At 47.2% G+C, this 25,406-nt stretch overlaps 1 long non-coding RNA gene across 1 annotated transcript in view; it reads left to right on the top strand.

Annotated features, from left to right (window-relative positions):
* The window catches only part of LOC311146175, a 48,815-nt gene extending 23,471 nt beyond the window's left edge, over nt 1–25,344 (top strand). The window contains exon 3 of the long non-coding RNA XR_014614655.1: nt 25,151–25,344. This is a non-coding gene — a long non-coding RNA (uncharacterized lncRNA). The remainder of the gene's footprint in view (nt 1–25,150) is intronic.
* Nucleotides 25,345–25,406: the final 62 nt, after the last annotated feature.

The following is a 25,406-nucleotide window of genomic DNA, read 5'->3' as shown; positions in this document are numbered from 1 at the left end:
GGTGGTGGCCCTCACACCTGGCATGATGTTGTTATTGTCGAAGCATGCATAAAATGCAGATCACAGCTGGGTCTTCCTTTGTAATCGGTAATGGACTGTAGCCGCTGCTACATGAGGGGGTCATCAGAGCCTGTGTAATATGATTCAACCTTATTCCTATATTGTCCTTTTGCTCGTTTGATGACTCTATGGAGGTCATAGCAGGACTTCTTGTACTTGTTCCTGTCCTCGGCCGTAGCCTCAGGGTTGTCTGCGATAGCCCTATGTGTGTTAGCCCTGTCCTTAGTTTAGTACCAACCCCGGTGTTAATCCAGGGCTTTTAATTTGGGAATCAGCAAACCTTCACTCTGGGGACAACGTCGCCGATGCAGACATGATTCTGAGGTATCCAACTTTCTAGTTCTGGAATATTGTTCTTGAATTTGAGAGACTTGTGATGATTTTTGTCCGTGGACACAGACCTAGAGATTTTGGACTTTATGTTGAAACATAAGAGGCTTTGGCACCCTGGTTCATTTCACTGGACAGAACAAACTACATAAGGTGGATTCCTATACACATCCGAGACATGAAAGCTCTAGCAGCTAACATCAGAGAAGATCATCAGACAAGTTATCATGCATGCCACTTGACCAAGCCCATTAGCAAAATGAAGAGCTGGTAAAAGTTACAGGGGGAGTGATTGGTCTAACAGAGAACCTCACTGCCTTCCGGAGATGGATGGGAGCAGGACCTGAGCAGGCCAAACTACTGGTTGATTTTGAATCCCAGCATTCGAATGTAGAGTCCCCTTCAACACAAAATCTTTAACATGAGCAAAATACATCACACCAGCAAACATTAAAAAAACAAGTGGCCAGCTTGTGCAACACAATCCCAAGCATGGGGAATTGTGCAAGCAAAGGTGTCTAGGCACTTCTCAAACAATTTAAGAAAATGCAGCTGCGCTGCTGCCAGCAACGGTTTGGGTCTCACAGTGCATCCCTTTCAGATGGTTAAGCATTGCACCTGTACTACCATTACTGTACCTCGATTCCACCTCTCAAAGCTTGCATTTCCTTCTCATTTAACTTCTCAAAGTATTGCCATACAGGACTTTGCTGCTATCGCTTGGCTTTCTCTGCCATTTTTCCTAAGTTAATGATTCCTTGACTCCTTGCACGTCGACTCTCGGTGTCTACTCACATTTCTGAGTGTCAAGATTTCATTCCGCAAGGAATCGACTCCTAAGATTCAGTATTTTTGTAATGGAGGAGACTGATTATTTGCCTACTTCCGAGAACACAAACAATCATCTGTCATAGGGAGCTAGCGAGGGACGGAGAGAGAGGGGAGGGGCACAGTATAGGCAGGTCATCCACCAGGCAGACAGAGTCAGAATCGTGCACTGTATCTCGCAATGGAATGCTCTATCTTGCCATTTTTGGGCTTGCAATGTCTCGCAACTTCAGTAAAGCGGGGCCTATCATCAATGAATAGGCTAGGATATTCTACACGCAACAGACCGAAGACTGAACACACACTCACATCATTAGCGAAGAGCAAGAGCAGAAGAGCCAGCGTGAGGACGAGAGAGCAGTGGGCAGGCAGAAAGAATGTCTTTCTAATCTGTATCTCGCAGTGTCTTGTCTTGCATGCCTTTTAACAAGACACACCTGTTAATTGAAATGCATTCCAGGTGACTACCTCATGAAACTAGTTGAGAGAATACCAAGAGTGTGCAAAGCTGTCATCAAGGCAAAGGGTGGCTACTTTGAAGAATCTAATATATAAAATATATTTTGATTTGTTTAAAACTTTTTTTGGTTACTACATGATTCCATATGTGTTATTTCATAGTTTTTATGTCTTCACTATTATTCTACAATGTAGAGAATAGTAAAAATAAAGAAAAACCCTTGAATGAGTAGGTGTGTCCAAACTTTTAACTGGTACTGTATATGTGAAATTAGTTGCGGTATAGTTTAGGTTCAGTTTCAAGGCAATTATTGGGGTGATTATCAACTGGGCAAGAGACCTTCAACTATCATGAGAAGGAAGGGAGCAGGCCCTACTGTCGGGAGAAGGAGGGGCAACGGGGGAAAACCATTCAAAAAATGACATGCCCACCTAAAACTGGTTATAACTCCAGTTCTGTTTGTGATATTAAGATTCTAACAACGACAATGTGTTATATAGACTTATGTAGGAAAAGCATTACTTTACAAATGGTAGAGTAATATTTTTTTTACATTCATGAGCAGTCCAAATGACTGCTTTAGAGTTTTTTTGTGTTAAGATAAATAATGTACCACTGCTTTAAAATGCTAAAGCATTGATTGTACACTTTGTAGCCACCTTTACATTGCGAGCAAGTTCCGAGATGGAAATCTGGACTAGTTTTTGTCTCATGAGAGAAACCCATGTCAAATAACGGAATGCTTAACCTGCAAACCCACAAATCTGATCTGCTTGGCTTGATCACTTTAGATTCCTACCCACCTTTGTCCTCTTCTTTCGATGCCAAAATCATTGATGGAGCGGTCATTGTCAATTCCTTGCCTACCCACCAAGTTTCCACATTTGGCAAATATGGCAGTAGTCTTCCTGCCCTGGGTAGAGCACCAACTGAAAAACTGCAATATAATCGATATTGTGTGGGACACATACAAAGAAGATAGTCTAAAAGACTCAATGAGAAAGAAGCAAGGAAAAGGCATCCGAAAATAACGTTGAAGAGACAACCAAGCTTTCATTCAAGTTCTTTGACTTTCTCAGAAATCCTAATAACAAACAGGAGCTTTTCGAAATGTTGACACAGAAGGTGTGTGCTAATGAATTTGAAGATGGAAAAGAGATCTATGCTGCAATTGATGAGTCTGTGGTTTCAAAGGGCTCTTTGACATCAATGCCGGAATGTGACAACGAAGAGGCAGACACAAGAGTATGCCTTCATCTTAAAGGTGCCATTCAAAAGGGTGCACAAACCATTATAATTCGAACAGTGGATACAGACATCATTGTCCTCCTTGCTGGTCTGTTCATCCATCTTACCAAGGATTATTCACATTTACATTTTAGTCATTTAGCAGACGCTCTTATCCAGAGCGACTTACAGTTAGTGAGTGCATACATTTTCATACTGGCCCCCGTGGGAAACGAACTCACAACCCTGGCATTGCAAGCGCCATGCTCTACCAACTGAGCTACATGGGGCCATCAACCATAAAGCTGTGGGTTGCTTTTGGTATGGGTAAAAACTACCAGTTTTGCATCAACATCATCTACGAGAAGCTTTGAATGCACAAGAGTTTGACTTTGTCAGGCTTCCACGCATTCACAGGTTGTGAGACAACCTCACAGTTACATAGAAAGGGAAAAAAGACAGCTTAGAGTGCATGGAAGTCATTTCCAGAGGAAACTGATGCCTTTGTTTCCATGACAGCTGAACCATTTCAACCCCTTGATCTGGGTTCGTCCACTTACACATTGCTTGAGAGATACACCTATGTTCTCTATGGCAAGACAACCAGCCTAGATTGTGTTAATGGTCTAAGGAATTATCTCTTCTTCAAGAGGTCATTCTTGATGGAGAACATCTCCCCCAACACAGGCGTACTGCTGCAGCATTCAAACCGAGCAGTGTAAACAAGCATTTGGTCACCTTCACCAGAAAGATTTGGATGGGCAAAAATAGTTGATTCCTGGACACTCTTACCAGAGGCTGACAAAGTGAGGTGTTGCTGCAAAAGTGAGCCCCTTTGTTCTCGGAAGTGTCAATGCCAGGATGCTGGATTGTCATGCATTGCATTATTTACATTTAAATTTTTAGTCATTTAGCAGACACTCTTATCCAGAGCGACTTACAGTTAGTGAGTGCATACATTTTTCATACTGGCCCCCTGTGGGAATCGAACCCACAACCCTGGCGTTGCAAGCGCCATGCTCTACCAACTGATGGCACGTGAACGAGGGTCCTAAGTCTTTCATTTTCTTTACTAATCAGAACGTAAGGAATACATTTGATGTATTTTTGTTATGTAGAAAATGTATGAGGGCCCCAAGTCTTTCATTTTCTTCACTAATCAGAACATAAGGAATACATTTGATGTATTTTTTTATATGTAGAAAATGTACCTGTTGCATAAGGAAGCTGTTTTAAATATGACTATGGATTCATTACCATCTCCATTGGTGGCCATTTTGAATTCCGCTTCCTGGTTAATTTTGAGCACCCCTTTTAGGATGTTTTCATATCTGAGGAAAGTTTGTACCAAATTGCATGCTTTTATCTGTTGCATAACAGTTGTTATGGTCAAATACCGGCTATTATGGCAGCCATTTTAAACTTTGCAGTAACTGGGATGTTTTCATATCACCTGAGGAATGTTTGTACCAAATGTCATGCTTGTACCTGCTTCGTAAAGTTTTTTCTCTCTTTCACTAAGGCCCTGGACTACTACACCCTATAGCCCATTAACCCTGCCCCCTCAGAAACAACCCACTAGCCACTGTAGCTATCCAACAAAGTTTGTTTTCTCCAGCTGGCTGAAAGCAGATGCCCTAAACAATCATCTTTACATTCAGTAGAGCCATTGTTACCTTAACCGCATTGACAGATGCAAAATGTATTCCCATGGATACATTGGGAGAAGTCAGTCTTTAGGTTTCATATTTCATTTGGCAAGTTTTGCAATAGAGTAAAAGAGTAATAATGTTTGCATTTGAATGGTGGTGCCCTCTACTGAATAAAGTATGCTACTGCACTGTAATAGACTAGAAATACTGAAATATTTTAATTTTTTAATTTTTTTTATTTAACCAGGTAAGCCAGTTGAGAACAAGTTCTCAATTACAACTTACCATTTATTTAATGATATACAGAAACATATGTGATATAGTATTGAACATCAAAAAGAGGAACATAACAGATACTTTCAACAACAAAGACAAAACCAGTGTGAAGAGCAAAATAATTATTAACCATACTTGACCAAGGAAGGGGGGGGGGGGGCTTGCATTTCACCTTTATTTAACAAGGTAGGCCAGTTGAGAACAAGTTCTCATTTACAACTGCGACCTGGCCAAGTTAAAGCAAAGCAGTGCGATAAAAACAACAACAACACAGAGTTACATATGGAATAAACAAAACGTACAGTCAATAACACAATAGAAAATCTATACAGTGTGTGCAAATGTAGTAAGTTATGGAGGTAAGGCAATAAATAGGCCATAGTGCAAAATAATTACAATTTAGTATTAACACTGGAGTGATAGATGTGCAGAAGATGTGCAAATAGAGATACTGGGGTGCAAATGAGCAAAATAAATAACAACGTAAATAACAATATGGGGATGAGGTAGTTGGGTGGGCTAATTACAGATGGGCTGTGTACAGGTGCAGTGATCGGTAAGCTGCTCTGACAACTGATGCTTAAAGTTAGTGAGGGAGATAAGTGTCTCCAGCTTCAGAGATTTTTGCAGTTCGTTCCAGTCATTTGCAGCAGAGAACTGGAAGGAATGGCGGCAAAAGGAGGTGTTGGCTTTGGGGATGACCAGTGAGATATACCTGCAGGAACGCATACTACGGGTGGGTGTTGCTATGGTGACCAATGATCTAAGATAAGGCGGGGATTTGCCTAGAAGTGATTTATAGATGACCTTGAGCCAGTGGGTTTGGCAGCGAATATGTAGTGAGGGCCAGCCAACGAGAGCGCACAGGTCACAATGGTGGGTATTATATGGGGCTTTGGTGACAAAACGGATGGCACTGTGATAGACTACATCCAATTTGCTGAGTAGAGTGTTGGAAGCCATTTTGTAAATGACATCGCCGAAGTCAAGGATCGGTAGGATAGTCAGTTTTACGAGGGCATGTTTAGCAGCATGAGTGAAGGAGGCTTTTTTGCTAAATAGGAAGCCGATTCTAGATTTAACTTTGGATTGGAGATGCTTAATGTGAGTCTGGAAGGAGAGTTTACGGTCTAACCAGACACCTAGGTATTTGTAGTTGTCCACATATTCTAAGTCAGACCCGCCGAGAGTAGTGATTCTAGTCGGGCAGGCGGGTGCAAGCAGCGTTCGATTGAAGAGCATGCATTTAGTTTTACTAGCGTTTAAGAGCAGTTGGAGGTCACAGAAGGAGTGTTGTATGGCATTGAAGCTCGTTTGGAGGTTTGTTAACACAGTGTCCAGTGAAGGGCCAGATGTATACAAAATGGTGTCGTCTGCGTAGAGATGGATCTGAGAGTCACCAGCAGCAAGAGCGACATCATTGATATACACAGAGAATAGAGTCGGCCCGGGAATTGAACCCTGTGGCACCCCCATAGAGACTGCCAGAGGTCCAGACAACAGGCCCTCCGATTTGACACATTGAACTCTATCTGAGAAGTAGTTGGTGAACCAGGCGAGGCAGTCATTTGAGAAACCAAGGCTATTTAGTCTGCCAATAAGAATGCGGTGATTGACAGAGTCAAAAGCCTTGGCCAGGTCGATGAAGACGGCTGCACAGTACTCTCTTTTATCGATCGTGGTTATTATATCGTTTAGGACCTTGAGCGTGGCTGAGGTGCACCCATGACCAGCTCGGAAACCAGATTGCATAGCGGAGAAGGTACGGTGGGATTCGAAATGGTCGGTGATCTGTTTGTTAACTTGGCTTTCAAATACTTTCAAAAGGCAGGGCAGGATGGATATAGGTCTGTAACAGTTTGGATCTAAAGTGTCACCCCCCTTGAAGAGGGAGCTTTCCAATCTCTGGGGCAGCTTTCCAATCTCTGGGGCAGCTTTCCAGCTTTCCAATCTCTGGGGATCTCAGATGATACGAAAGAGAGGCTGAACAGGCTAGTAATAGGGGTTGCGACAATTTCATCGGCTAATTTTAGAAAGAAAGGGTCCAGATTGTCTAGCCCAGCTGATTTGTAGGGGTCCAGATTTAGCAGCTCTTTCAGGACATCAGCTATCTGAATTTGGGGGAAGGAGAAGCGTGGGGGGGGGGGCATGGGCAAGTTGCAGCAGAGGGTGCAGAGCTGGTGGCCGGGGTAGGGGTAGCCAGGTGGAAAGCATGGCCAGCCGTAGCAAAATGCTTATTGAAATTCTCGATTATCGTAGATTTATCGGTGGTGACAGTGTTTCCTAGCCTCAGTGCAGTGGGTAGCTGGGAGGAGGTGCTCTTATTCTCCATGGACTTTACAGTGTCCCAAAACTTTTTGGAGTTAGTGCTACAGGATGCAAATTTCTGTTTGAAAAAGCTAGCCTTTGCTTTCCTAACTGATTGTGTATATTGGTTCCTGACTTCCCTGAAAAATTGCATATCGCGGGGGCTGTCCGATGGTAATGCAGTACGCCACAGGATGTTTTTGTGCTGGTCAAGGGCAGTCAAGTCTGGGGTGAACCAGGGGCTATATCTGTTCTTAGTTCTGAATTTTTTGAAGCATGCTTATTTGAGATGGAGAGGAAAGCACTTTTGAAGAACATCCAGGCATCCTCTACTGACGGAATGAGGTCGATATCCATCCAGGATACCCGGGCCAGGTCAATTAGAAAGGCCTGCTCGCTGAAGTGTTTTAGGGAGTGTTTGACAGTGATGAGGGGTGGTCGTTTGATCGCTGAGATCCTGGTTGAAGACAGTGGAGGTGTATTTAGAGGGTAAATTAGTCAGGATGATATCTATGAGGGTGCCCATGTTTACTGATTTAGGGTTGTACCTGGTAAGTTCCTTGATGTGAGATTGAGGGCATCTAGTTTAGATTGTAGGACGGCCGGGGTGTTAAGCATATCCCAGTTTAGGTCACCAAGCAGTACGAACTCTGAGGATAGATGGGGGGCAAGCAATTCACATATGGTGTCCAGGGCACAACTGGGGGCTGAGGGGGGTATGTAGCAAGTGGCAACAGTGAGAGACTTATTTCTGGAAAGGTGGATTTTTAGAAGTAGAAGCTCAAACTGTTTGGGCACAGACCTGGATAGTATGATAGAGCTCTGCAGGCTATCTCTACAGTAGATTGCAACTCCGCCCCCTTTGGCAGTTCTATCTAGATGGAAAATTTTATATTTCAGAATGGAAATGTCTGAATTTTTGATGTCCTTCCTAAGCCAAGATTCAGACACTGCTAGAACATCAGGGTTGGCAGAGTGTGCTAACGCAGTGTATAACTCAAACTTGGGGAGGAGACTTCTGATGTTAACATGCAAGAAACCAAGGCTTTTACGGTTACAGAAGTCAATAAATGATAGCGCCTGGGTGGTAGGAGTGATACTGGGGGCTACAGGGCCTGGGTTAACCTCTACATCACCAGAGGAACAGAGGAGGAATATAATAAGGATACGGCTAAAGGCTTTAAGAACTGGTCTTCTAGTGCGTTGGGTACAGAGAATAAAAGGGGCAGATTTCCGGGCGTTGTAGAAAAGATTCAGGGCATTATGTACAGACAAGGATATGGAAGGATATGAGTACAGTGGGGGTACACCTAAGCATTGGGTAACTATGAAAGAGATAGCAACACTGGAGGTACCGATTGAGCTGGTCTCCGCGTGTATGGGGGGTGGGACAAAGGAGCTCTCTGAGGCTGGTTGAGCTGAACTTGGGGCTCTACAGTGAAATTGTACAATAAGAACTAACCCAAACAGCAATAGGCTAGGCATATTGACATGGGAGAAAGGCATAACGCAATCACAGGTGTTATTCGAGAGGACTAAGACAACAACTGGTAAAGGCAACGAAAGTTTGGGCTGAGGCTAAACAGATAAACGGGATGGGGTATCGTGTAAAGGAACAGTCCAGCAGGCATTAGCTGTGTAGCTGAGTGATCATAAGGTCCAGTGAACAGCACTAAGTAAGTCTGGGAGCAGATCGTAGGCTGCTAATGCACAGGCGAGCAGGAGGCACGGCTGTTGATTGCGCGTGCTAGCGGGCCGGGGCTAGCCGAAGGATCTTCGTGGTCGTCGCAACGGGAAGCCTGTTGAAACCACATCAGACGATTACGTCGGCAGACCAGTCGTGATGGATTGGTGGGGCTCTGTGTCAACACTAGGAGGTCCCGTCCGGTTGACAGAGAGGTAGATAGCCGGGAGATGGGCCTGGCTCGAGGCTAGCTCAAGGCTAACTGGGGCTAGCTTCGGACAGTAGTGATTAGCCAACAACAACAAAAGCCACTCGGTTGCAGCTAGCTAGTTGCGATGATCCAGTGTTAAGGTCCAGTGATTCCGGCAGAAAATCTGATATGCTCTGGCTCGATAGCGTGATGTGGAGAGTGTGCAGGCTGGCCGATAATTGTCCAGGCTAGAGCTTGCTGGTAGGTAGTGCAAGCCACGGACAATGGTGAAAACCGCTAATGGTGGCTAATAGCAAGTAGCTAGTTAGCTGGCTAGCTGGCTAGTTTCAGCCAGAGGTTCTGGATAAAAATAAATAATATAATCCGTTCCACATTGGGTGAGGCAGGTTGCAGGAAAGTATATTTAGTTAATGGAAAGTGAGATTGAGAAATATATACGAAAAAGACAACAACAAAAAAAAACAGGCTATTTACATGAGGACACTATAGAAAACACGAACGCACTGCTACGCCATCTTGGATCAATATTTCCAGGTGAATCCAGGTGAAAGCTATGATCCCTTATTGATGTCACTTTGAATCCACTTCAATCAGTGTAGATGAAGAGGAGGAGACAGGTTAAAGAAGGATTTTTAAGCCTTGAGACAATTGAGACATGGATTGTGTATGTGTACCATTCAGAGGGTGAATGGGCAAGACAAAATATTTAAGTGCCTTTGAACAGGGTATGGTAGTACAGTGCATTCGGAAAGTATTCAGACCCCTTGACTAATTCCACCTTTTGTTACGTTACAGCCTTATTCTAAAATTGAGTAAATCGTTTTTTTCCCTCATCAATCTACACACAATACCCCATAATGACAAAGCAAAAGCAGGTTTTTAGACATTTGTGTCCGGGCTCTGGCTGGGCCACTCAAGGACATTCAGAGACTTGTCCCGAAGCCACTCCTGCGTTGTCTTGGCTGTGTGCTTAGGTTCATTGTCCTGTTGGAAGGTGAACCTTTGCCCCAGTCTGAGGTCCTGAGCACTCTGGGGCAGGTTTGCTCTGTTAATCTTTCCCTCGATCCTGACTAGTCTCCCTCTCCCTGCTGCTGAAAAACATCCCCACAGCATGATGCTGCCACCACCATGCTTCCCTGTAGGGATGGTGCCAGGTTTCTTCCAGACGTGACACTAGGCATTCAGACCAAAGAGTTCAATCTAGGTTTCATCAGACCAGAGAATCTTGTGTCAGGTGGGTCAAGACCAACGGCCTGGGCTGGGCAGAAGGATTCTGACTAGGGGCCTGACACTGGGCTTGGTGAGGCAGATGGGGATCCAGGGGCGGCTCAGGTAAGTAGCGTTCCTGTGTCTCACAGGGCTTTGAGGGCTTGAAGAGTAAGGCACCCCTGGATCCCCATCAGGGTTGGAGGTCGAGGAGGTGCAGCTAAGTGTTCCACAGGCTCATTCCTTGCACACTGGGGCACAGGTGAGGTGTACGGCCTTAGGCTGTTGTAGTGGATCACTTGGGTCTTGGTAGTCTGGTCCAGCAGGTACCTGATCCTGTAAGTTACACCAGGATCCTCTTCTGTAGATCCAAGGCACTCCATTATCTCAAAGGGACCCTTCCAGTGTGGTGAAAGCTTGTGACGTGCTGTCATAGGGTTGTTAAGCCACACAAGGTCTCCTGGTTTGTAGGGGATGTGCCTGACATTTTTGTCGTAATTGTGTTTTTGTTGTAATAATAATATGCCATTTAGCAGACGCTTTTATCCAAAGCGACTTACAGTCGTGCGTGCATACATTTTTGTGTATGGGTGGTCCCGGGGATCGAACCCACTACCTTGGCGTTACAAGCGCCGTGCTCTACCAGCTGAGCTACAGAGGACCACAGTTGTAAGTGAGCATGATCTCTGTTCTGTGTAGGAGATCCAAGGACTGACTGGAGCTTGCGGGTAAATTGACCTGCATAATCTGCTGGTGATCTAGGTGTGGAGGCAGACTGCTGCGGTCTAGAGGTGATCAATAGGTTGCCTGGCATCCTCGCTTCTCGACCATGTGTCAGAAAGAAGTGTCTGAAACTAGTTGTAGAGTGAGTGCTGGTGTTGTAGGCCAGGGCAGCTTGGTTGAGGCACTCATCCCACTCAGCAGGCTGTTGGGGCAGTGTCTTGGCCAGCTGATTGATAAGTGTCCTATTAAATCATTCCACCATCCCATCACTTTGTGGATGTTAGGGGCTGGTCCTGGTCTTTTTAACTCCCAGCAACTGGCAAAGATCTCGGACGATGTCGGCCTTGAACTGACGTTCTTGGTCAGTGTGCAAGGTCTCTGGTATGCCGTGTTCCCTGACAAAATTCTCGAAGAGACACTTGGCCACAGTTGTAGAGCGCTGGTCTTTCATGGCGTAGAGGTTGATGTACTTAGAAAAGTAATCCTGCACCACAAGCACATATCTGTAGCCTCAGCTGGTGATCGGCAGTTCCAGAATGTCAGCCACCACTTTCTGTAATGGCTTGGTTGCTACCACTGTCTTTATAGGTGCTTTCAGATGTGGTGTAGGAGCCCTCCTGGTGCTTACACCATTCCCGTATGTAATGCAACATGAAAGGCCAGTAGCGGAGTTGGTGAGCACGTTGCAAGACCTTGTCAGCTGACAGATGGCCTGCCAAAGGGTTACCGTGAAGGAGTTGGAGTACATCTTCCAGCATGGACTGTGGCACAATGATAGATGACTGACTTTGAGGCAGGGTGTCAGATTTGTCAGCAAGGTAGACCATCGTTGAATATCAGTCTGTGGAATTTGTGTCAGAGTGTCTTCTCTGCTGGCCTGCGATGTTTCATCTGCCAATGAGGCGGTTTCTGACCTTTAGTTCTCCAACTGATATCTTCAGCCAGGATGGTGTCCTGCTGCTGCTCTTCCCATAGGTCCTGTCCCATATTGGAAAGTTGGTGGACAAAGATAGAGGAAGCTTCAGCCTGAGGTATATCCCTAGTAGCTGGGTGAGGGGTTTGTGGCTCAGGTGGAGTTCTGAAGTCTGCTGAAGGTCAGTGGTACACCGTAACTGTAGTAGTGTGGTTGACTGGTGAGGCTGACTTTAGCGACCACTGGAGAGCTTGACTTGTCAACAGGGGAACCAGTGGATTTGACTGCTGCTGGTGTGGCTCCTCTGGGTGACGTGACAAATCCTCTGCATTCTGATGTCTGTATCCAAAAGACCCAAGAAGGCCCAAGAAGGGTTTGTGGTCTGTGACAATGACAAATGGCTGTTTGTAGAGGTAGTGGCGAAAATGCCTAACAGACCAAACGATTGCCCAGAGTTCTCTGTCATATGTTGACCATTTTCTCTCTGCTCTGGTGAGAACATGGCTGGCGTAAGCAACAACAGTCTCATGCCTTTCCTGTTATTAGGCAAGCACAACACCGACCGCAGGACAAGAGGCGTCTTTGTAGAGGTAGGCTGCGTGATCTCCGGGATGGCAACTATAGGAGGCTCTGACAAGGTGTGTTTCAGGTAGGAGAAAGCGTCTTGGCATGCCGAAGTCCACTGGAATGGAACATTATTTTCTGTCAGCATATGTAGCGGTACAGTTTGGTGCACAAAGCTCTGGATGAACTTCCGGTAATATCCAGAGTCCCAGGAAGGCTCTCACTTCTGTGGGTGTGTGTGGAGTAGGCTAGTCCTTCACACTTTGCACATTACGTGGGTCTGTCTGAATTCCATCTTTGGACACAATGTGCCCTAGGAACAGTATCTGATCTTGGGCGAGACAACACTTGGCAGGGTTCAGCTTCAGGCGGCTGGCTTGGACTCTGGAGAGAATTTCTTCCAGGTGCTGTAGGTGTTCCTCGAAGGTGCGGCTGTAGATGAGGACATCATCCAAGTACACCAGGCACGTTTTCCATGGGAGGCCTCGCAGTACCATCTCCATTAGTCTCTGGAATGTCGCAGGAGCATTGGTAAGTCCCATTGGCGTCACTTTGAAGTGATACAGCCCACTTTCTGTTGTGAAAGCTGTCTTCACACAATCTTGCTAATTCAGCTCCACTTGCCAGTAACCATGCTGAAGGTCCATTGTTGAGAACCAGGCGGAACCAGTCAGCGCATCCATGGCATTGTCGGCTCTCGGCAGGGGGTGAGAGTCTTTGATGGTCACAGCATTTACCTTTCTGTAATCCAAACAGAAACTGCAGGATCTGTTCTTCTTGTGTACCAGAACTACTGGTGCTGCCCAAGGACTGAAACTTTCTTCAATGACATCTGCCTTCAAGAGTTTGTCAACTTGGTTCTGTATTTCCTGCTTTTGGTCTGGTATCACACAGTGATATTTGATGGGAGTTGCATCGCCTGTGCAGATACAATGTTTAAATATGCCTGTTCGATCTGGGTCTTCTGAACTCTTGCTGAAGACATCTGTGTACTTCTTGAGAAGCGATTTCAGTGACTGAGCTTGAGCAGGTGACAAGTTAGCCTCATCTATCTTCACAGGAGGTGCCGCAACATCCAAGGAAGGTGATGTGGCACAGCATTAGTCTTCCACAAATGAGGTTTCAAGAGATGAGGTGGCATGAAACTCACCCAGGTTTTGGCCAGGATGTAGCTCAATGTCATCCTCTGTTGAATTCAGCACCTGCACCACCGCCATGCCATTTTGAACTTCGCTGAGCGTGCAGGCTACAACGACATTACTAGTTGTGTTGGGCATGAGGACACCAACTAAGTCTGTTGGCACAGAAAATGCAGCCGTAGCTCCTGCCACACAAGCGGTGATGGTCTCAGTCCTAGCAGGAATCCGGATTGAAGTCAGCACTGAGACATTGCAGCATGCAGCAACTTCATGTCCTTTCGGGAGTAGAGGGAGCTCCATGTTCCACAAGGACAGCCGTCCATTGCTGATATCCAGTAGGACATGGTGCTGCTGCAGGAAATCCCATCCCAATATCACTAGATGGTGGACCCCTCTGACAACTTGAAATTCATGCTGGACTAGTTTGTTCCCTACTGACAAAGTACCAAGAATGTCCAAACATTGTCCATTGACAGAACGAACAAGTACAAATTATTTATTCTTCGGGCGCTTTTTCAGAGCTGGATGGGAAGTCCTGAAATCCTCACTGATGGTTGATCCTGTGTCAAGAAGAGCGGACACTTCAATTCCTTCAAAGATGGCAAGAATGCTAGCTGAAACACCCTCTGTGGAAGCCATCTTGTCACTTTCGATTTTGAATTGAGGGGTGTCAACAGGGAGCTCTGGTGGTATAGCTGATGTTTGCTCCCCAACAACAGCTAGTGATCATTTCCCTTCTGTGTGGAATCAGACACGCTTGACTGCCCATATCTGTAAGGGTACCGGAACCGTACACTGCGCCTGGCATGAGGGCTTACCTCGCTATCTCTCCTTGGAGGTGGACTCGGGCTGCTGTCTCGTCTGTCCCTTTCATCGAACTGGTGCCTGTAGTCTGGGTAGTGAGCTCTTGGTGGGTAGTCTGGAGAGTCCCAATCACATTGGCCTTGGCGGTACTGGCAGGACAGTACTGGCGGTGAGGCTCTGGACCACGGCCACGTCATTCAGGAGAGCTAGTGATGGATCAATCAATCAATCAATTTTATTTATAAAGCCCTTTTTACATCAGCAGATGTCACGAAGTGCTATACAGAAAACTCAGCCTAAAACCCCAAACAGCAAGCAATGCAGCTGTAGAAGCACGGTGTTGGATGTTGAGCTTGGTGGCTGGTGAGAAGCCACATGCTCCTCTTGCAGCATCATTGGATGGGATGGAGGTCCTGTTGGCCTAGAAGCCCAAACGCTCTGTGAGGTTCTGTTTTTTCCCCTGTAGCTGGCGTATCTCACTCTTCAGGCCATTCACAGTGAGCATCAGCTGTTCCACAGCATGAAGGAACTTCTCATTTGTGTCATTAGAACGAACCATAACAACCTGGTCTGGGGGCTGTGCCACTGGTGGGTACTCAGCATGTAGTTGGAGAGCTGCACATACTCTTTCACAGCGACTTGCGACGAGCAGGGCCTATGATCCATTTTCATGAATTTTCGCCTGCAAGGTAGGGTCCAATCCATCCACAAAGCAGCAAAACTTCTCCCTTTCTTGTGCTTTGTGGTCATACTCTGGGAAGGCCTCCAGAACCAGATGAGTGATGTCAGCACTGTACACATCCAAGCTCTCAGCAGGCTTCCTAGGGTGAGCATTCACATGTATCTGAAAGAATGGAAGAGAATGCCTGGGGCCAAAGACTTCCTTCCGTTTGGTCTTGACAACGGAGTAGGTCTTCTGAACGATTGGTGACAGGCTGTCCCAGTAAAGGAATGCTGCATCAGCTAAGTGTGTGGGTAATACTGATGCTAGCACAGGGTCCAACTCCACATCCGGCAGATTGTGCACAGCCACTTCAAAGTGACGAGAGCAGCTAGCAAAAGACTCAGTGCCATCTCCCTGAAAAGCTGGTGGTAGGTCAATTTTCAGGGACCCTGAGAAGTGTTGTGGGGCTACAGAGTCATTAGCATTGTTCAAAGGTCCAGCTCCATTAGCAATGGCCCGAGATTCAGGGTCATTGGTAGCATTGTTCAAAGATTCAGATTCAGAGTCAGACATGTTGTTCCAAGACATTAGTAAAAAGTTCCAAAAGTGATTTTGTTTGGGGGGTGGTTTTGTGTTTTTGCTGGTTATTTTTCCATGGACATTGTGGATACCTTCAACAGCTAGCACTAGGATAAAGGTCTCATCTGCACAGCTGGTAAGAGCTAGCTATTAGATTTTTCTGAGAGATTTTGAGGATTACTGCACTTTTTGTCACTTTTGCCACATTCCAATAAATATCGAGGGTCTTATTCTGGTGACAAGATGATCTATGCTTGACTGCCGTTTGACAAATAAAAATATCCATAATAATCTCATCATGTAGACTAGACAACCTGCACAGCATACCCGCACTGTATCTGTGAGCTGTTGGCTAGAGCGCAGGTGTCAAGACCAGAGTATGCACATTTGCTATTTATCGCAACAGTTTTTGTAACAAAACTATCGGTAGAGTTGAAAATGAATTGGAAACACATTGAACTTTAGATTTTTATTCGGTATATGAAAACTTAATTTTGTGTGCACTACCTCATCACACACTGATTTTTATCTGCAACAAGTCCATTCGGTGGAAACATACCACTGGTGGGAAAATGCACATAATTTCTCTTTATGCGGATTCTAGAATATTCTCTTGAAAACTCATCTTTGTATCTGCGCCATTATAGTGTCTGTGACAGCATGGGCAGCACCATTGAGGCTATCTCCATTTTAAAGTAGTATATTTTCTTTTTCACAATTGGCTGATCCCTCCCCTGATGACCCGATTGGACATGACTCCAACCGGGTCATCAGGAGGGATCAGCCAATGAAGTTGGAAGTCCCAGCCAGTTGAGTCCATTAAATGGGTTGACACTAGTTACCACAGCTAAAGATTCAAAATTTGCTATACCGTAAACATTTATGAAAACAAAAATGTGCTTTTTGGTCTTGAGTACATTACCTTGAAAACAACAATCGGACATCTTGGATGCAGTCTCCAGTTCTTATTATACCTGTGGTTCGCATACGCCATTTCGTGGTTACTGCAATCTTGCTAGTTACGGTTTTACTTGGACTACTCCGCCTGCGCACTAGTAATGGAGCAGCACGAGCATGAGCACAATCAGCAATGTCATTACAAGCATGAGCAGCAGGAGGCTTTTGGGCATTCTGCCAGTGTTGCAGGGGAAGTGGATCTGCATGGCTGCGACTAGTTGGTGGTGGTAAAAATCAGTTTTTGCACTACCACCAGTGGGGAGAGGATTTTTGCAGGCACCACAGTGACCACAACCACAAGAAACATTATAATAATAATAATAATAAAGTAATTTTGTGCATGCAGTTGTATGCAAGTAACTTCTTGAGGACCAGGGGTTGAATCCGGTTCAGGGAACAGAACTTAAAACATAAAAGAACAACATTTTTGAAGGAACAGAAACGGAACCTGGAAAGAAATTGATCCATACTGTTCCGGAAGATAACCATTATTTTAAAAGCATGGGAACCGGTTAATAACGTTATTTTACATTCCAGGCATTTATTTCTAGTCCCACAAATAAAACGCAACAAAGCGCCTATGCAAAGCCCTCACTCTGTCACTCAGAAACGTATTCCAGTGTTAGCCTGCAAGCTGAAAAGCTTTGCCTGTGCATGTTTAGGCTACCTGCCCCTCCCCCCTCCGAAGTTTAGGCTACTGTACTGACATTACAAGCGTGATTCAGAAGATCGGGAGAGACATTTTTTATTAGCTAGCGAAGAAAGGATTAACTTTTTTCAATGCTAGTTAAAGATCCTATAGGCCTAGTTATCACATTTCACGTTGGATGTATTAACTACAAAAATGTAAGACGTGTTTTTAATTCTGGTGCCGCTCTGTACACACAAGCTTGTTAGCTAGCTAGCTCAAGCTTGTTAGCGCAAAGGACATTCAAAGTTCCTCCATTGAAGCCGCTCCTCCTGTGGACCTAATTCAGATAATGCATGTCATAACAAGATGCCCAGCGCTTCAAGCCTCCTCCTCAACCCTCTCTTGCTCTCTCCCCACCCGCAAAATTTCAGTCGCATCTTGCGCCATAGGCTACACTAATCTGTCCATCACTCACGTAAACAACCAGCTTGCTTGCTCTATCCGAACTGATTGGTGAAGTAATTTAATGAGATAAATGTAAAAAACTGTTGATTTCACAGGTAAACAACAGGTGTAGACTAACAGTGAAATGCTTTTGAATTGTTAGATATACTGCACTGTTGGAGCTAGAAACACAAGCATTTCGCTACACCCGCAATAACAACATCTGCTGAACATGTGTATGTGACAAATACAATTAGATTTAATTTACTTACGGGCCCTTCCCAACAATGCAGAGATAAAGAAATAGAAAAGTAAAACACGACATAATAAAAGTAATAATAAATACACAATGAGTAATGATAACTTATAGTTTCTATATACATCACCAACCTCAAGCCAAGCATACAAGCTGTTGAGTCTTATGTCTCCAAATGTTTAATGTGGTTTTCATGTGGGCTTGTGTGTGTGTGTGTGTGTGTGTGACACTGCTTGTCCTTCTTGGCCGTCTCCATCTCTTCACGCTGCTTGATGTCATAGATGAGTGTGAAGAGGTCACGCACATCAATGATCAGGGTCTCTGCCTGCTAGGGAGGGGGGAGGGAGGGATGTGGAGGAAGAGGAGCACACACCTTCATCACCTTCCAGACAACACACACGTAGTTCACAAAAACTTCTGTCGCAATCCCAACTGTGGTGTCCCTCCTTCCCAGAGGCGTAGTCGAAGGCCAGGTGGTCCCGGGGATCCTTGACGATATAGGAGATCTCAGGCACCGAGTGGTGATGAAGCAGAATCTGAACACACAGGGAGGAAGTGACATAAGTTAGGGTTAGGAAGTGATGTAGTAGATCTGAGAAACAGGGAAGAGTAAGTGACAGGTCAGGACGAGGAAATAGACCATACAAAATGGAGGGGGTTTGGAGACCCATGTTGGATACTGTCACGATCGTTGAGAGACGGGTCAGACCAAGGTGCAGCGTGAAAAGCGTACATATTTATTCAACTCAATAAACATAAACAAAACAAGAAACAACGTAACGTGAAGTCCTCAGGCTATACACATACAAGCCTAGACACGGAACAAGATCCCACAACTAAGGTAGGCAAACAGGCTACTTAAGTATGATCCCCAATCAGAGACAACGAGCGACAGCTGTCTCTGATTGGGAATCACACCCGGCCAAACATAGAAATACATTTACATTTACATTTTTTTTACAATACCTAGAACATAAACATAGAATTTCTAGTATAGATTCCCACGCCCTGACCAAACCAACTAAAGACGACCGGCCTCTCATGGCCAGGGCGTGACAGTACCCCCCCCCCCCCCCCAAAGGTGCGTACTCCGGCCGCACCAACCTGACTCATTAGGGGAGGGTCCGGATGGGCATTCAGCCTCGGAGGCGGATCCGGCTCCGGGCGTGACGACCTCCCCGTTGCGCCCCTGGTCTGGTCTGGACCTCAGCACGATGCTTCCCCTCTCCTTCCCCCCACGATGCACCAAGCCCTGTCTGGACCCTGGTGTGGGAGACCCCGAACCTGGAGAGAGGCTGACGTCTGGACCTGGATCGGCAATCCTCCCGCGATGCACCAAGCCCCGTCTGGACCCTGGTGTGGGAGGCCCCGACCCTGGAGAGGGACTGACTTCTGGGTCTGAAGTGGAGCCGCTGACCGGAGCTGAACTGGGCCCCGGTGGAGCGGACTGCTCTGGCTCCGGAGCGGACCCGCTGACCGGAGCTGGACTAGGCACCGGTGGAGCGGACTGCTCTGGCTCCGGAATGAATCCGCTGACCGGAACTGGACTGGGCACCGGTGGAGCGGACTGCTCTGGCTCCGGAGTGGAGCCGCTGACCAGAGCTGGACTAGGCACCGGTGGAGCGGACTGCTCTGGCTCCGGAGTGGAGCCGCTGACCGGAACTGAACTGGACACCGGTGGAGCGGACTGCTCTGGCTCCGGAGTGGAGCAACCGACCGGAGCTGGATCAGGCACCGGTGGAGTGGATAGCTCTGGCTCCGGAGTGGAGCAACTGTCCGGAGCGGGATCAGGCACCGGTGGAGCAGGCCGGGCCGGACTGGGGGCACGCACCACTGGTCTGGTGCGAGGAGCAGGAATGGGCCGGGCCGGACAGGAGACACGCACCACAGGTCTGGTGCGAGGAGCAGGAATGGGCCGGGCCGGACTGGAGACATGCACCACAGGTCTGGTGCGAGGAGCAGGAACGGGCCGGGCCGGACTGGGGACACACACCACTAGTCTGATGCGAGGAGCAGGCACGGGCCTTACCGGACTGGGAACACGCACCACTGGCTTGGTGCGAGGTGCAGGCACGGGCCGGGCCGGACTGGGAACACGCACCGCTGGTTTGGTGCGAGGAGCAGGGACGGGCCGTACTGGACTGGGAACACGCACAACTGGCTTGTTGCGGGGAGCAGGTACGGGGCGTACCGGGCTGGCGACACGCACCACTGGTTTGGTGTGAGGAGCAGGCACGGGCCGTACCGGACTGGGACTAGTGGTGCGTGTTCCCAGTCCGGTACGGCCCGTGCCTGCTCCTCGCACCAAACCAGTGGTGCGTGTCGCCAGCCCTGTTCAGCTCCAGTTCAGCTCCGGAGACGCAGGCACGAGGTGTACCGGAATGGGAACTGTCGTTAGAGATCTCCGACTGTACCAGTCTTTTACTCTCCGCGCCTTGTCCTCCTCCAGTGAGGACTCCTCCTTGAGCCCCCACGAGTGCAGTGGTCCGGGGCTCTTCTCTATCGATCCCCGACCACCCTTTTAGCCCCCCCCCCCAAAACGTTCTTGGGGCCGTCTCTTCGGGCTTCCTCCTCAGCTGGCGCCTTCTGTGTTGCTCCTCTCTAACCCGGGCTTCCTCTGTCTATTCCCAAGGACGGCGATCCATCACAGCCTGGATCTCCTCCCATGTCCAAGATCCCTTACCATCCAGGATCTCCTCCCATTTCCAGGATGTCTGCTCCTGGCCACGCTGCTTGGTCCTCGTTTGGTGGGATCTTCTGTCACGATCGTTGAGAGACGGGTCAGATCAAGGTGCAGCGTGAAAAGCGTACATATTTATTCAACTCAATAAACAAAGACAAGACAAGACAAGACAAGACAAGACAAGACAAGACAAGACAAGACAAGACAAGACAAGACAAGACAAGACAAGACAAGACAAGACAAGACGTAACGTGAAGTCCTCAGGCTATACACATACAAGCCTAGACACGGAACAAGATCCCACAACTAAGGTAGGCAAACAGGCTACTTAAGTATGATCCCCAATCAGAGACAACGAGCGACAGCTGTCTCTGATTGGGAATCACACCCGGCCAAACATAGAAATACAATACCTAGAACATAAACATAGAATTTCTAGCATAGATTCTCACGCCCTGACCAAACCAACTAAAGACGACCGGCCTCTCAAGGCCAGGGCGTTACAGATACTGTAGGGCCAAGGTTCTGATTTTATAGTTTAGTTAGAGCCGGGAGATTTTTCAGACATGTGACCTGTCTAGGAAAACTCCTGGCTCTACTCTATACATTTCATGAATTCTTGAAATAATGTTTTGTTTTCAAAATGGAGTGAACTGGGAGTTCACAGTAAGTAGGCTACAATTTCTTACTAATTCTAATACTATGGCAATATGGTGTTTCTCTTCTCATTTCCAGCTCATTTCCATGTCTCAGTGGGATAGGAGACGCAGCACATTTACTGCATGAATAACAGCAGTTCAGTGTGTGTGTGTGTGTGTGTGTGTGTGTGTGTGTGTGTGTGTGTGTGTGTGCATGCGTGCCTGTAATGGGCATGTGCATGTGTGCACGTGTGTGTGTCTGTCTATCCGTTCTCAAATCAAATCAAATCAAATTTTATTGGCCACATGCGCCGAATACAACAGGTGAAATGCTTACTTACAGCCCTTAACCAACAGTGCATTTATTTTTAACAAAAAAGTAAAAATAAAACAACAACAAAAAAAGTGTTGAGAAAAAAAGAGCAGAAGTAAAATAAAATAACAGTAGGGAGGCTATATATACAGGGGGTACCGGTGCAGAGTCAATGTGCGGGGGCACCGGCTAGTTGAGGTAGTTGAAGTAATATGTACATGTGGGTAGAGTTAAAGTGACTATGCATAAATAATTAACAGAGTAGCAGCAGCGTAAAAGGATGGGGTGGGGGGGGCAGTGCAAATAGTCTGGGTAGCCATGATTAGCTGTTCAGGAGTCTTATGGCTTGGGGGTAGAAGCTGTTGAGAAGTCTTTTGGACCTAGACTTGGCACTCTGGTACCGCTTGCCGTGCGGTAGCAGAGAGAACAGTCTATGACTAGGGTGGCTGGAGTCTTTGACAATTTTGAGGGCCTTCCTCTGACACCGCCTGGTATAGAGGTCCTGGATGGCAGGAAGCTTGGCCCCAGTGATGTACTGGGCCGTACGCACTACCCTCTGTAGTGCCTTGCGGTCGGAGGCCAAGCAGTTGCCGTACCAGGCGGTGATGCAACCAGTCAGGATGCTCTCGATGGTGCAGCTGTAGAATTTTTTGAGGATCTGAGGACCCATGCCAAATCTTTTCAGTCTCCTGAGGGGGAATAGGCTTTGTCGTGCCCTCTTCACGACTGTCTTGGTGTGTTTGGACCATGATAGTTCGTTGGTGATGTGGACACCAAGGAACTTGAAGCTCTCAACCTGTTCCACTACAGCCCCGTCGATGAGAATGGGGGCGTGCTCAGTCCTCTTTTTTTTCCTGTAGTCCACAATCATCTCCTTTGTCTTGGTCACGTTGAGGGAGAGGTTGTTATCCTGGCACCACACGGCCAGGTCTCTGACCTCCTCCCTATAGGCTGTCTTATCGTTGTCTGTGATCAGGCCTACCACTGTTGTGTCGTCGGCAAACTTAATGATGGTGTTGGAGTCGTGCCTGGCCATGCAGTCATGGGTGAACAGGGAGTACAGGAGGGGACTGAGCACGCACCCCTGAGGGGCCCCCGTGTTGAGGATCAGTGTGGCGGATGTGTTGTTACCTACCCTTACCACCTGGGGGCGGCCCGTCAGGAAGTCCAGGATCCAGTTGCAGAGGGAGGTGTTTAGTCCCAGGATCCTTAGCTTAGTGATGAGCTTTGAGGGTACTATGGTGTTGAATGCTGAGCTGTAGTCAATGAATAGCATTCTCACGTAGGTGTTCCTCTTGTCCAGGTGGGAAAGGGCAGTGTGGAGTGCAATAGAGATTGCATCATCTGTGGATCTGTTGGGGCGGTATGCAAATTGGAGTGGGTCTAGGGTTTCTGGGATAATGGTGTTGATGTGAGCCATGACCAGCCTTTCAAAGCACTTAATGGCTACAGATGTCAGTGCTACGGGTCGGTAGTCATTTAGGCAGGTTATCTTAGAGTCCTTGGGCACGGGGACTATGGTGGTCTGCTTGAAACATGTTGGTATTACAGACTCAGTCAGGGACATGTTGAAAATGTCAGTGAAGACACTTGCCAGTTGGTCAGCACATGCTCGGAGTATACGTCCTGGTAATCCGTCTGGCCCTGCAGCCTTGTGAATGTTGACCTGCTTAAAAGTCTTACTCACATCGGCTACGGAGAGCGTGATCACATAGTCATCCGGAACAGCTGGTGCTCTCATGCATGCTTCAGTGTTGCTTGCCTCGAAGCGAGCATAGAAGTGGTTTAGCTCGTCTGGAAGTCTTGTGTCACTGGGCAGCTCGCGGCTGTGCTTCCCTTTGTAGTCTGTAATAGTTTTCAAGCCCTGCCACATCCGACGAGCATCAGAGCCAGTGTAGTACGATTCAATCTTAGTCCTGTATTGACCCTTTGCCTGTTTGATGGTTCGTCGGAGGGCATAGCGGGATTTCTTATAAGCGTCCGGGTTCCGCTCCTTGAAAGCGGCAGCTCTACCCTTTAGCTCAGTGCGGATGTTTCCTGTAATCCATGGCTTCTGGTTGGGGTATGTACGTATGGTCACTGTGGGGACGACATCATCGATGCACTTATTGATGAAGCCAGTGACTGATGTGGTATACTCCTCAATGCTATCTGAAGAATCCCGGAACATGTTCCAGTCTGTGCTAGTAAAACAGTCCTGTAGCTTAGGTTGTTGTTGTGAGCCAGGTGCTTCGCTGTAACGGTGAGGCAGACTTTGATGACCAGTCTAATGAGCTGGACTGTGAGCAGGTGGACTACAGACAGGACAAGTGTTCCACACTGCTTCCCATCCCTGGAGCTGTCCGCGGCACTCAGGGGTAAGCAGAGGTCAGGGGTCATCAACAGTCATGTTCAGTGGGAACAACAGGATGCATCTGACACACACAGACACACAAAATACATGTTTTTGTTTGTGCTGCACACACACACACACACACTGAGGAGAGCCTCAGGAAAGGTGGGTGTAACAGAGTGCTATTATTTGTAGTTACTTATATCCGCCATCAGATGACAGTAAGTGCCACACTTTACGACAGTAACTTTGCTTGGGTTAGTACACTACATTACCAAAAGTATGTGGACACCTGCTCGTCGAACATCTAATTCCAAAATCATGGGCATTAATATGGAGTTTGTCCCCCCTTTGCTACTATAACAGCGTCCACTCTTCTGGGAAGGCTTTCCACTAGATGTTGGAACATTGTTGAGGAGACTTGCTTCCATTCAGCCACAAAAGCATTAGTAAGGTTGGGCACTGATGTTGGGAGATTAGGCCTGGCTCGCAGTCGGAGTTCCAATTCATCCCAAAGGTGTTCGATGGGGTTGAGGTCAGGCATCCGCCAAACCCAGTTTCGTCCGTCGGCCTGCCAGATGGTGAAGCGTGATTCATCACTCCAGAGAACGCGTTTCCGCTGCTCCAGAGTCCAATGGCTGCGAGCTTTACACCACTCCAGCCGACACTTGGCATTGCGCATGGTGATCTTAGGCTTGTGTGCGGCTGTTCGGTCATGGAAACACATTTCATGAAGCTCCCGACGAACAGTTCTTGTGCTGACATTGCTTCCAGAGGCAGTTTGGAACTCAGTAGTGAGTGTTGCAACCAAGGACAGACAATTTTTACGGGCTACGCGCTTCAGCACTCGGTGATCCCGTTCTGTGTGCTTGTGTGGCCTACCACTTCGCGGCTGAGCCGTTGCTGCTCCTAGACGTTTCCACTTCACAATAACAGCACTTACAGTTTTACGGGCAGCTCTAGCAGGGCAGACATTTTGAGGAACTGACTTGTTGGAAAGGTGGTATTCTATAGCAGTGCCACATTGAAAGTCACTGAGCTCTTCAGTAAGGCCATTCGACTGCCAATGTTTGTCTATGGAGATTGCAAAGGCTGTGTGCTTGATTTTATACACCTGTCAGCAACGGGTGTGGCTGAAATAGCCAAATCCACTTATTTGAAGGGGTGTCCACATACTTTTGTATAAATAGTGTATGTGTAGAGACTGCGATGAGTGAAGAGCAATATCAGAGTGGGTGACACAGAGCCTGCCATACTGTCGTCTGATAGATTCCACGACGGACGGGCCTGGAGTTGCTGGGGCGCGTGGTCTTCCTGTCAGTCAGGAAGTAAGACACGCAGACGGTCATGTGACAACCCCAGACCAGACGGGGGCGCCGCCTGCCTTGGCTCCTCCTCCCAGAACCAATGATGTCACCAGGAAGACGGGACACACCACGGCAAGGGGCACAGATTTCAGCACTACACCAGGAAGTGGGAGTCAATACCAATGATGTATGTTTAATGAGTAAAGAATGATACCAAA

This window comes from Coregonus lavaretus, assembly GCF_964263955.1.
Source record: "Coregonus lavaretus genome assembly, chromosome: 19".
Taxonomy (NCBI): domain Eukaryota; kingdom Metazoa; phylum Chordata; class Actinopteri; order Salmoniformes; family Salmonidae; genus Coregonus; species Coregonus lavaretus.
The sequence above is the reverse complement of the archived record's forward strand: the minus strand, read 5'-3'. Positions and strand labels throughout refer to the sequence as shown.